General features: G+C 40.7%; 1 protein-coding gene and 1 long non-coding RNA gene across 2 annotated transcripts in view; one reads left to right on the top strand and one right to left on the bottom strand.

Annotated features, from left to right (window-relative positions):
• LOC123960356 (scavenger receptor cysteine-rich type 1 protein M130-like) overlaps positions 1–9,922 on the bottom strand; it is a 549,618-nt gene that overhangs the window by 29,803 nt on the left and 509,893 nt on the right. The gene's annotated exons all lie outside the window — the stretch shown is intronic.
• Positions 619–1,975, top strand: LOC123960224. Its single transcript, XR_006822468.1, has 3 exons — positions 619–777; positions 1,402–1,466; positions 1,873–1,975. It is a non-coding gene; the product is annotated as an uncharacterized LOC123960224 (long non-coding RNA).

The following is a 9,922-nucleotide window of genomic DNA, read 5'->3' as shown; positions in this document are numbered from 1 at the left end:
CGCCGATATTGACTCTCGTCTGACTTCTTGCTTTATCCAAAGACTTTTGGGTCATAGCCTTTTCAAATACTGTTTTCCTTTTTTGCCCGGTTTTCCTTTGCTGACTGTATATGCAGGTAACTGGGAATTTTGACTGCTCTTGCTCTGCCATAATTGTGATTCTTCCAATCTTCAGTGCCTCTTCCAATCCTTGAGCAAACGTGTGCGGGCATGTGGGCTGCTCTTACGCAGCAGTCCTGGTAGCCATGGTAGCGAGGCAGAGTAACAGCCGCTGAGCCTATCACTTCTTTCATCCCGGTTGGAAATAATGAGCTGTGTTCATTACAGCACTGAGAGGACTACAGACACTCGATTTGTATACTTTCTTTTTCAGAGTACTTACATTTTAAGTATGTATTGGTATATATAGACAGTTTAAACAAATTTGGGAAAAAGTTTTATAGAAAATTTCTACCTACCCCACCTTTAAGTAACTAATTGAATAGTCATTCATTTTTCTGGGATTGCTAGAGAGCACTCTTTTACTGAAAGGCTGAAATGCATTGCTGTTACCAGAGAACCATGATTATTTAAGTGAGTAATCATTTTTTCTTAATTTCTCATTATTGCCAGAATTCCAGAAAATAGTGGTAACAAAGCTGGTGACTCACTGAGGAGGTCAAAAAACTCCAGAGGACCTTACCTAACTCTGGAATTGATATAAGCAAGATCAACACCTTGGAAGAGTTCGAGAGGGAGGAGGCTTCTCTTCTGGAGAAAAACAAATTTGAAACCTTGGTAAAATATTTTTCAACCTCTTCCAATAGGGGGTTTATGCGGTGCGCTAAGCTTTCTAACCGACAAACAGGTCTAATCATTTCCGCTTTTCACTTCAGTACACATCTGCAGCGTAGGTGATCTCTTGGGTAACTTAAGTTTAGTTTATTATAATACAATTTTTATTTCTGATCAAACTTTAGTGTACTTCTTTTAATTTAAATGTTGGAATGTTAATATATCAGAAATGGCAACATCCCAACAGGAGTTTTTGTTGTGTGCCAAGCTGCGAGTCAGTCAGGGTGATTCGGGTCCGAAAGATTAGGCGTGTTAATTGCGTTATAAGGAGATACACCACTGACTGCAGTCAGAAGATGTATGAAACACAGTAATACAGATCATATTGATACATTTCAATATCGTTCTAGCAAATTCTATCTGAATTTTGTATTTTACCTGCTGATACAATGTGTTGCAAAGTATGTGATATTAGAGTTAAACAAATCATTCAATTATCTCAAGACTAGACATATAATTTTCAAAATTGACAGTTTTTCAAGGCAGCAAACAATTGGACCACACTGGTTGAACTTTTTTCTCTATCCGTACAATGTTCTCAATTTTTTACCCTTTATATATTTGCAGGTTTGTCAGCTGGCAAGAGTCGGGGGGAAAGATGTAAAGGACTGCACGCACAAAGTGATGGACAGGTATTTATTTACACATTAACTTAACAGACACAGGTCTTTAGACATCTGACCAGAACAGTTTTTCATGTTAGTTCAGCTCTGCTTTGGTTTTCTTGTGTCCCCATTTTTTTTTTTCATTTGGTGCTTGATTTAGGGGTTTGGTTTAGTTGATGTTTTAAGTAAGGAGCAGGACTGTGCACTTGGGCACAGTGAACGCACAGTAAGGCTGACGATGGTTAATTTATGCAGCCCTTTGTCCATCTCAGCCAATGCCAATGCTCTATCAAAATCGCTGTTTGTTTTTTTGTCATTTATTTTCCTGCCGAAAAAACGCATCCTGCGGTCACCATGCTACGTGTGTGTGTGTGTGTGTGTGTGTGTGTGTAAGTAATAATTGCATATTAATTTTGTCTTGTATTGGATTTAGGCTTTTCACCAATCAGCTGATGACCTTTTTTTAATATGAAGGGGAAGGGCAAAAAGGATAAAATTGGAATTGAAGACAAGAAATTGTTTTCAGCAATAAAAGCATATTATGGCAATTTTAAAAAAAAGTGTGTAGAATATGTGTGTGTGTGGAATGTTGAATATCAGGCTTGATGTGACTTGATTTAATAACTATTTCATTTAATCAAGTACTCAAATTTTCATCTATGTATCTGTGCTGCAAGCTAGACCACAACAGTGGCGTTTGTTATTTATTTTTCATGTGCATGTTTTTGCTTTGATTTTAGCTGCTGTCATGAAATGGGACCCAGCTGCTACAGAGGCCCAAATAAAGTCTGCTGCAGCCGGATCATTTGCTACAAATAAATATATTGTGGACCTAATAGCAGCCACATTTTGTTAATTCTTTACTGTTTTAACAACATTTTATAGTACTTTTATTTATAACTTTACTGTTCTGGCAGTAATACAGTTTTATTGTGTTAATTTATACTTTACTGTTCTGGTTTTAAGTTTGGGTAAAATTAGTAATAAAAATATATTTTGAGATTTAAATCATTGATTTCTTCGAGTGATCAGTTTGGTTTACAGGAAAATACTAGGCAGTTTATTAAAATTATATTGATAAGATAAAAAAATGCAAGACTAGTATATACACTAGTTATCAATTGAATATTCAATATTATCAATATTCTTTAAAATCTAATTTAGATCTGTGTCTACAGTTTCATGACACGACAACCATTAAGTAACTGGGTTTTTCTCAGAACTAACTCTGCCACTATTTTTAAAGTTGGATCCTACCAAATATTCACAGATGGGATTTTCATGTCAGTATGGGTCTTAACAGTCTTTGGCATTTCTACTAAAGAAAACGTGTCTAATATTTATTCTGCCTTTAGATGTCTTAACAAATACGTCTGTAGCACGTCTTTAATTGACGTCTAAACAACATCCTGAAAAGACGTATAAAAAACTTTCATTCTGGCTCCTGTGAGGACGTCTTCTGGATGTCTAACAACTACGTCTTTCTAGACGACTTCTTGCTCGCTGGGGTCTGTTTGCATCTGTAGATTTCTTCTATATTAACCAAAAGGAGCTAATCTGCATATTTACACAGCACATTTCAGAGGAAAATGCTCTTGATGGAAGTCATTAACTGGGGAAGTTCTGTGCTGATATGCTTTAGTTATTTTCTTTATCCTATTCACCTGCAGTGACTTGTCAAATGTGTGCAAATTAGTGCTTTTTAATTAGTTAACGCCTAATTTGCATATGAATGTGGCGATTGTGATGACGTTATTAGACACAAATTACAGTCCATCAGCCTGTGCGGTCTAGTCTATTACCTTTTCTGAACTTCAGCTAACATTTGCTCAGCTCGTGAGTCATGCATGTTAGCAGGACATAGGCCTATATTTGTCTTTAGTCTAATTAGTGGTAATCTCGAGGCACTGGTAGTTTAGTCTTTTGTTCATCATCACTCACCTCCACACAAGCCAAAAACCCCCACTGCTGTCTGTCTGTGTGAACAAGCGACATTATCCAATACAATATATTTGATTGACGGGGAAGCTGTGTGCAAACAGGAATATTTTTTTAAAAGCACCCCAGAAAAAATGCAAATACAGCAAAGTTAAAAGTAGATCACTGACCCTCCAAAAATTTTGAGTAAAGAGTAAAAGCACAGTGAAAAGTTACTGTTCCTGAAGCAAATACTTTTTCACTCGTTTGTCTCAGCGGTGATGGGACCCTATTAGGGGGGGGGTGGAATCAACATAAAGGCTGAATACCACGGAGATGCAGGGGAAGTCAGTAGTAAGTCATTAAAAGTATTTCAGGACAGGGGAGGAGGTGTAGACAGTGCTGACGCACTGGGGCCCAGACAGTTTTGGGGCCGTACAAGCCGGTGTTTATCAGTGACGTGTTAAAATGCACGGAGTCCCTCAATGAATAATATATACCTGTTCCACCTTACACTATGTTACAAGAGATGATCGCCTGCTGTATATACACTCATATGTCCCCCTCTGCCGTGGTGTCAGACAGGTCGCGTTAGTTAGAAGCTATACGCACAATAAATCTAAATCAAATGTTTCAAAGCAAACAGCTGTGGATCCCTGTTTCACTAGAAGTTAGGCTAGTAAACGAATCGCTTTGTACCGTTACATCCTTTCTTGCAGGCTAAAATTAACACTGACATAATGCCAGTGGTACACGGCATAGTTATATGGGTTGTGTTAGTTGCTGAAGTAATGTGGAAAGCGATCCAACTTCGGGGGAGCCCCTAAATGAGAGAAATGAGACACCACCACACTTTTAATACACCGTTAATGGAAAGTAAGGTAAGATGCAGGCTGCGTTCCAACACGGTCACCGGTGGCAGAGTGTGCACTCACTGGATCGGAGTTAATTAGTAGAACAACCAAACTTTAAACTTAAAATGTTTTCTAAATGTTTGCATCTGTCCAGCTCAGTAACATCTGGCACAGCTGCATAACACAGCTTAGTACAGCTCGTTTGGTTAATGCAGCAAGGAGGGGTACAAAGGAAGTGGAAGCATGAACTCTTGGCAGTGTGGGAGCTCTTCCTCTTTTGTAAATAGAAAGAAATGTGAGGCAGCAGCCCCCTCTGCTTATCTATTTTTTCTCAACACAGTACAAACTTCTGCTTCGAAGCGACGTCTGAGCTGCCGGCTGAGCTGATCCTGTACAGGTGCATGAATATAACTGGATCTGTGTGTAGCTGACGTGTTAAAGAGACACTGACGGTGAAGTCGGATTCAAACAGCCGATTGGTCATCAAACAGTTCTGCTTGAAATTATGCAACACACAGATGTTTTCTTGAGTAAAAAGTATCCGTACCACAATGTAATAATACTCCATTACTGGTTAAAGTCCTGCATTTAACATTTTTACAGGAAAAACACTAACTACATCAACGTAAAGGCTGAATATCAAGGGGACGCAGGAATTCAGCAGGAAAAATAACAGGAATAAAGGAAGCACAGAATAAAAAGTATTTCTGGAATATCTAAACATATTGTTTAGCTGCTTGTTCTATTGAAGATGTTACAGTTTGAATAACACACAGCTTACTGCATAAACACACACACAAGCATTGTTTTGTTAGTTTTTTTACTTACCCTAATTGCATCCAACTCCTTTGCCGTTCAGAGGGCATCTAAAAAGTGAACGTGCTCAGCAGCTTAGACGACATTTAGAAAGTGAAAGTGTGATGAAGTGTAGAAGTACGTAAAGGTCAGAACAGCTGGCTCCCCTTTTTGATAAATTATTATCTTCTGTTGTTTTTTGGTATCTTATCGTTAATGTTTCTCCCAGACAAGGACTAACACTGTAAACCTGAAACTGAAGAGAAACACTTTCATTGACACTTGTGAGGAAAACACTGAGGAACACTAAACTGTTTGATTTTGGTATCAAACCTCAGCTTTGATACATAAGTAATCCTTAAAAAATGTAATGAGGTACAAATAAACACACGCATAAACATCCTTTGGCCTTATTGAATGCAGCCCCATAAAGAAATACCCACAAACTTTAGAGACACATTTAATCTCCAACTGTTAGTGTGGGACATATGACCCTGTCTTAGCTCAATATATAATTCAGGATCAGTAGGAACTGAATAAACAGACTTTAGAAATCTGTCTGGTGTCTGGACTTTGGTTACACGTTTGTTTATTTGCTGAACTGTGGAACTAAAATAATAATGGCCATAATAATCTTCAAAAAGAGAATGTTGAACTATTTTGGTCATGGGTTTCATACACTTTGTAATAAAACCATTAAAACCCAAATCTTATGCGATGGGACAAAATCCTAACACTTTAAAACAAAATAAAAGAAGAATAAATGATATGAAAACTAAAAAAACAGGGACAATCAGATTAATGAGACATTACATATGAAATGATACAAGAAACACAAACACACATCACAATGGGAAGCAGGACATTTTCTGATGTACGTGTAGTTCCTAATGATGATTCCACCAACAGAGGTGTAAAGCAGAGGGAGTTATTTCAGGCATTCAGATTTCCTGAAGCAAAACTTCATGACATGACATGTCCCGGAGGCGCCCAGCCTACAGTCAGCTTTTCAATCTGATCTTAATCCCAGCTGACTCTACACACATGCAGGCATGCCTGAAGAAGCCTAAAATCTTTTAAAATGTGCATATGGCACCTTTTCACCTCAATGATAAATTAGCTTAATAATGTGAATTCAATTAAGAATTATTTATTCATAAAATATTCAATAGGGGGGTCTGTGGGTCCTCCCCCAGAAGATTGTGAGCATTAAAAACAATTTCCTGAATTCTGGAGACATTTTCTGCACCAATTTAAGGTGGAAATGTCCCGATCCTGTCCTGAGCTTGTCTGGGTTATATTACTTTGGCCATGCCTTCTCTGTGTTTTGATTTTGGGTTCTCTGTGTCTGGGTTTCAGTCCTGTCTGTCTGTGGTCTTCTGCTTGTTCTGTGTGGTGGTTCTGAACTGTCCTGTTATCTCGGTGTCTGCTTTAGTACTTTAGTTCTGTTCCTGTCCCTCATGTCTAGTTTCCTACCATCATGCTTGGGTTCCGCCTGTTTGTTAGGTGTCATTTATGTTCTCTGTCAGTTTCACTAATTAATCTGATTTATTATTTAATTCAACCACATTATTCATCCTTAAGTTGCTTCGTATCTGCCTTGTCTCGTATCCTAGTTCCTAGTTTGGTGTCTTAGTTCTTAGTCCTGTACCTTAGTTCATGTCTTTAGTGTTTACTCCTGGTCTGTTTTCTTCTGTGTTGTGTTGCCCATGTCTGCTCTGAGTTCTGTTTTATCTTGGCTTCAGTCTGTGATCCTTGTTATTAGTGTATTCGTATTCTGTCTGCTTGTGTCTGGATTAGTTTGTTATTTTTGTTATTCTGATCTGTTACTCCTTACTTCGATATGTTTAGTGTTCAGTACTTGTGTTATGTCTGCTCACCTCCAGTAATCTGCCTGCCATCCGGTCTCTCTGTTTCCCCCTTCTGTCTCTCTGTCTCGTTAGCCCTGATCTCTGTCACCTGTGTTGCTCCAGCCCCGCTCGTTAGTCCCTGTGTATAAATGTTTGGTGTTTCTGTTCATTCCCTGTCCGGTCATTGTCGCATGTATGCTCTGTTGTATGTACAACCAGTTCCTGCTCGTGGATGTTACCAGTTTCCTGTACCCGTGAGTTCTGTTCATGCCTGTTTGTCATGCTTGGGATAAATAAACCCTGGAACGCAATCTCAGCTCACAGCTTCTTGCGTTTGGGCTCTCACCCCCTCTGCGCACCCATCGATCCTCACAGAATGACCGCACCACTTAAGAGCCCAGCAGACACTTTAACAGAGGAACAATCTGACGTGCTAAGGGAGATGTTGGCGCTGAGAATTATGTGGTTTGGGGCCTCCACATCTCAGCCGATCTCCCAGCCAAGTCATCATCAGTTCCTCAGTCCGTTAGCCTGGAAACAGCTAACGCCCGGACGGCTAGCCTCCGGCCGTTTCCCTGGCCTGCTAGCCCTCAAAGGACTTGTTCTCGGCCTGCTAGTTGCAGGTTGGGAAGCATCCTCCTGTCCTGCCCGGCTACCGCAGCTAGTCCTCCGCCTGTCCTGCTAGTATCCTGCTCGAACAGTGCGGCTAGTCCTCCGCCTAGCCTGTCCGTCTGCCTGCCTGCCCCCACCTACCAAGGACTCAGAGACGATGATTCTCCTGGCCTACCTGACCATGAAGGCCAGGGAGTCAGAGGAAGCACGGGCAGCTAGCCTACGGCCTGATAGCCTGGAGGCTAGGCTTCCCCCGGAGTCCTCCGCCTAGCCATCTTTTCGGGTTACCGTGGTGGTCATCGGAGGCGACCAGGTCACCATCAGTGACCCGTCAGCAACCAGAGTGTTTCCACGCCCGCTAGCGCGGCTAGCCACCTGCTCTGTTCCCGGCCTGCTAGCCGACATGCTAGCAGCAATCCCGCTAGCTGTCAGAAAGCTAGCCCCCTGCCTGATTCCCGGCCTGCTAGCGCTGCTAGCCACTCGCCCGATCCCTGGCCTACTCCTGCTCCCAGGTCTCACTCGGTGGTCCCACCGACACCTGCTGCTGGTCCCTCGTCGAAGGTCCGACACCAGTTCCAAGGTCTTGGTCGGCAGTCATACCATCCATACCGATTCCTCCTCTTTGAGTCCGGCCCACGCTGACTCCACGTGTCCTGTCCGTGGCGTCCTGTCCGTGGCGTCCAGTCGGTGGTCCAACCGACACCTGTTTCTGGTCCCTCGTCAGTGGTCGAACTGACACCGCAAACTCGAGGTAGGACAAATTTAGGAAGGAAAATAATAAAGGAAAAAGGTGCAGCGGAAGCATGCTGTATAAACAGCGTTAAGGAATGCATTCTTGTTGACTGGATAACTACTGTGTGTGTGGAGAGCTGCCCTGCTGTGTCTCGGCTGTGTGTGTGAGAGGCTATGCAGAGGATGATAAGGCGAGGATTAAGGAAGAAAACAAATGAATAATAGAATAAATGAAGAAGGAAGAAAATATATATATATGAATAAAGAAATGGAGAAGGGAAATTTGGTCAAGGGGAAAACTGTGTTATGAAATTTGTTGTTAAAGTTATTGATTAATGCTGCTGTATGGTTTGGGTCATTTCATAATCAGCAGTTGGGTTTTTCTTAGCCTAAGTTACTTTTTTGGGAAGTGCATATAGTGTATATTGTTTGCTTTTTTGTTCTCAGGAGAGAGAGAGAGAGAGACGTCCAGCGCGTCACAGCAAAGCAAAGTCTGGCCAGTATTGTGTAATCCACAAACTCTTTACAAACAACTGTGCATATGTGTCTTTACTCATTTATAATTATTACGGCTGATACACATTTAGTTTGTTTCCTTTCAGGATATTATAGACACATTTGTAACAAAGAGTCTATTTGTGTATGCCTGCCATATTTCATGTTATGACTATCTAAGGGGAGACTTGGCAACGGACTGATCAGTTACTGTATTTGAATATTACATATTGGAGTTTTTTGTGCAGGGGTCGTTTGAAGTCAAGTTGTGTTGGGAATTCTGGTATTGAGCTTTTGGGATAAAACTAAGGTGAGTGGGTGCTTATTAGGTAGGAGTTGGCGCTGTGTGATTGCTGAATAACAAGATTTTTGTGATTGCTCTGGAGTTGACAAATTCCCTTGATTTTCCATTAGCGGATGTGGTAAGATTGCCACCTATCAACAATTAAGTAGAATTAAAAGAAAAATAAACAAATAAATAATAATAAAAATAATTTACAATAAAGAAATATAAAAGAGTTGTCACTATGCGGAAAAAGGACATTAAAGCGTTGAAAGTAACTACTCCGGTTGATGTAGTGCAAAAAAAATAATCCTCTAGTTGATGGTATTGTAAAGTTATCTGAAAAATGGCATAAAGTTTGGCCTAATATTGAACAACCATGGCCTGTGGAAGGGACTCTTAACCCAGGTGTACTTAAAATAATGCAAGTACTTGTGTCCACATATACAGTAAGTCGGATCAAAATAAGGGGAAAAAAGGGGAACGACGTAAAGAAAAGAGACGAAGAGAGCTGGGTGTTCTTAAGTTGTTTGAACATGAAGGTCAAAAACTGATGCATAAGGCCTCACAAAAGAAGTTGCAATATTGCCAGGAGAAGGTTGTATATTTGGGTCAGACAATAACGCATGGACACAGAAGCATTTCTGATTGTCAATGGGAGGCTATTCGTAAGGCTCCAAAGCCTAGAACTGTCAGAGAGATGTTGACGTTTCTTGGTATTGCTGGTTATTCTTCAGCATGGGTTGAGAATTATTCTAGTTTAACGGGACCTTTGAGAGCTATGGTTAAGGATACTAGGAACGCTCAACTTCACAGCAATCTGTCCTGGACACAGGAAGGCCTTGTGGCATTTGAAACAATCAAACAGAGGTTACAGGAGGCGCCAGCGCTCACACTACCAGACTACTCTAAGAATTTCTTGTTGTATGTGTCTAATTCCACTGG

The sequence above is a fragment of the Micropterus dolomieu genome, linkage group LG21, assembly GCF_021292245.1.
Source record: "Micropterus dolomieu isolate WLL.071019.BEF.003 ecotype Adirondacks linkage group LG21, ASM2129224v1, whole genome shotgun sequence".
NCBI lineage: Eukaryota > Metazoa > Chordata > Actinopteri > Centrarchiformes > Centrarchidae > Micropterus > Micropterus dolomieu.
The sequence above is the reverse complement of the archived record's forward strand: the minus strand, read 5'-3'. Positions and strand labels throughout refer to the sequence as shown.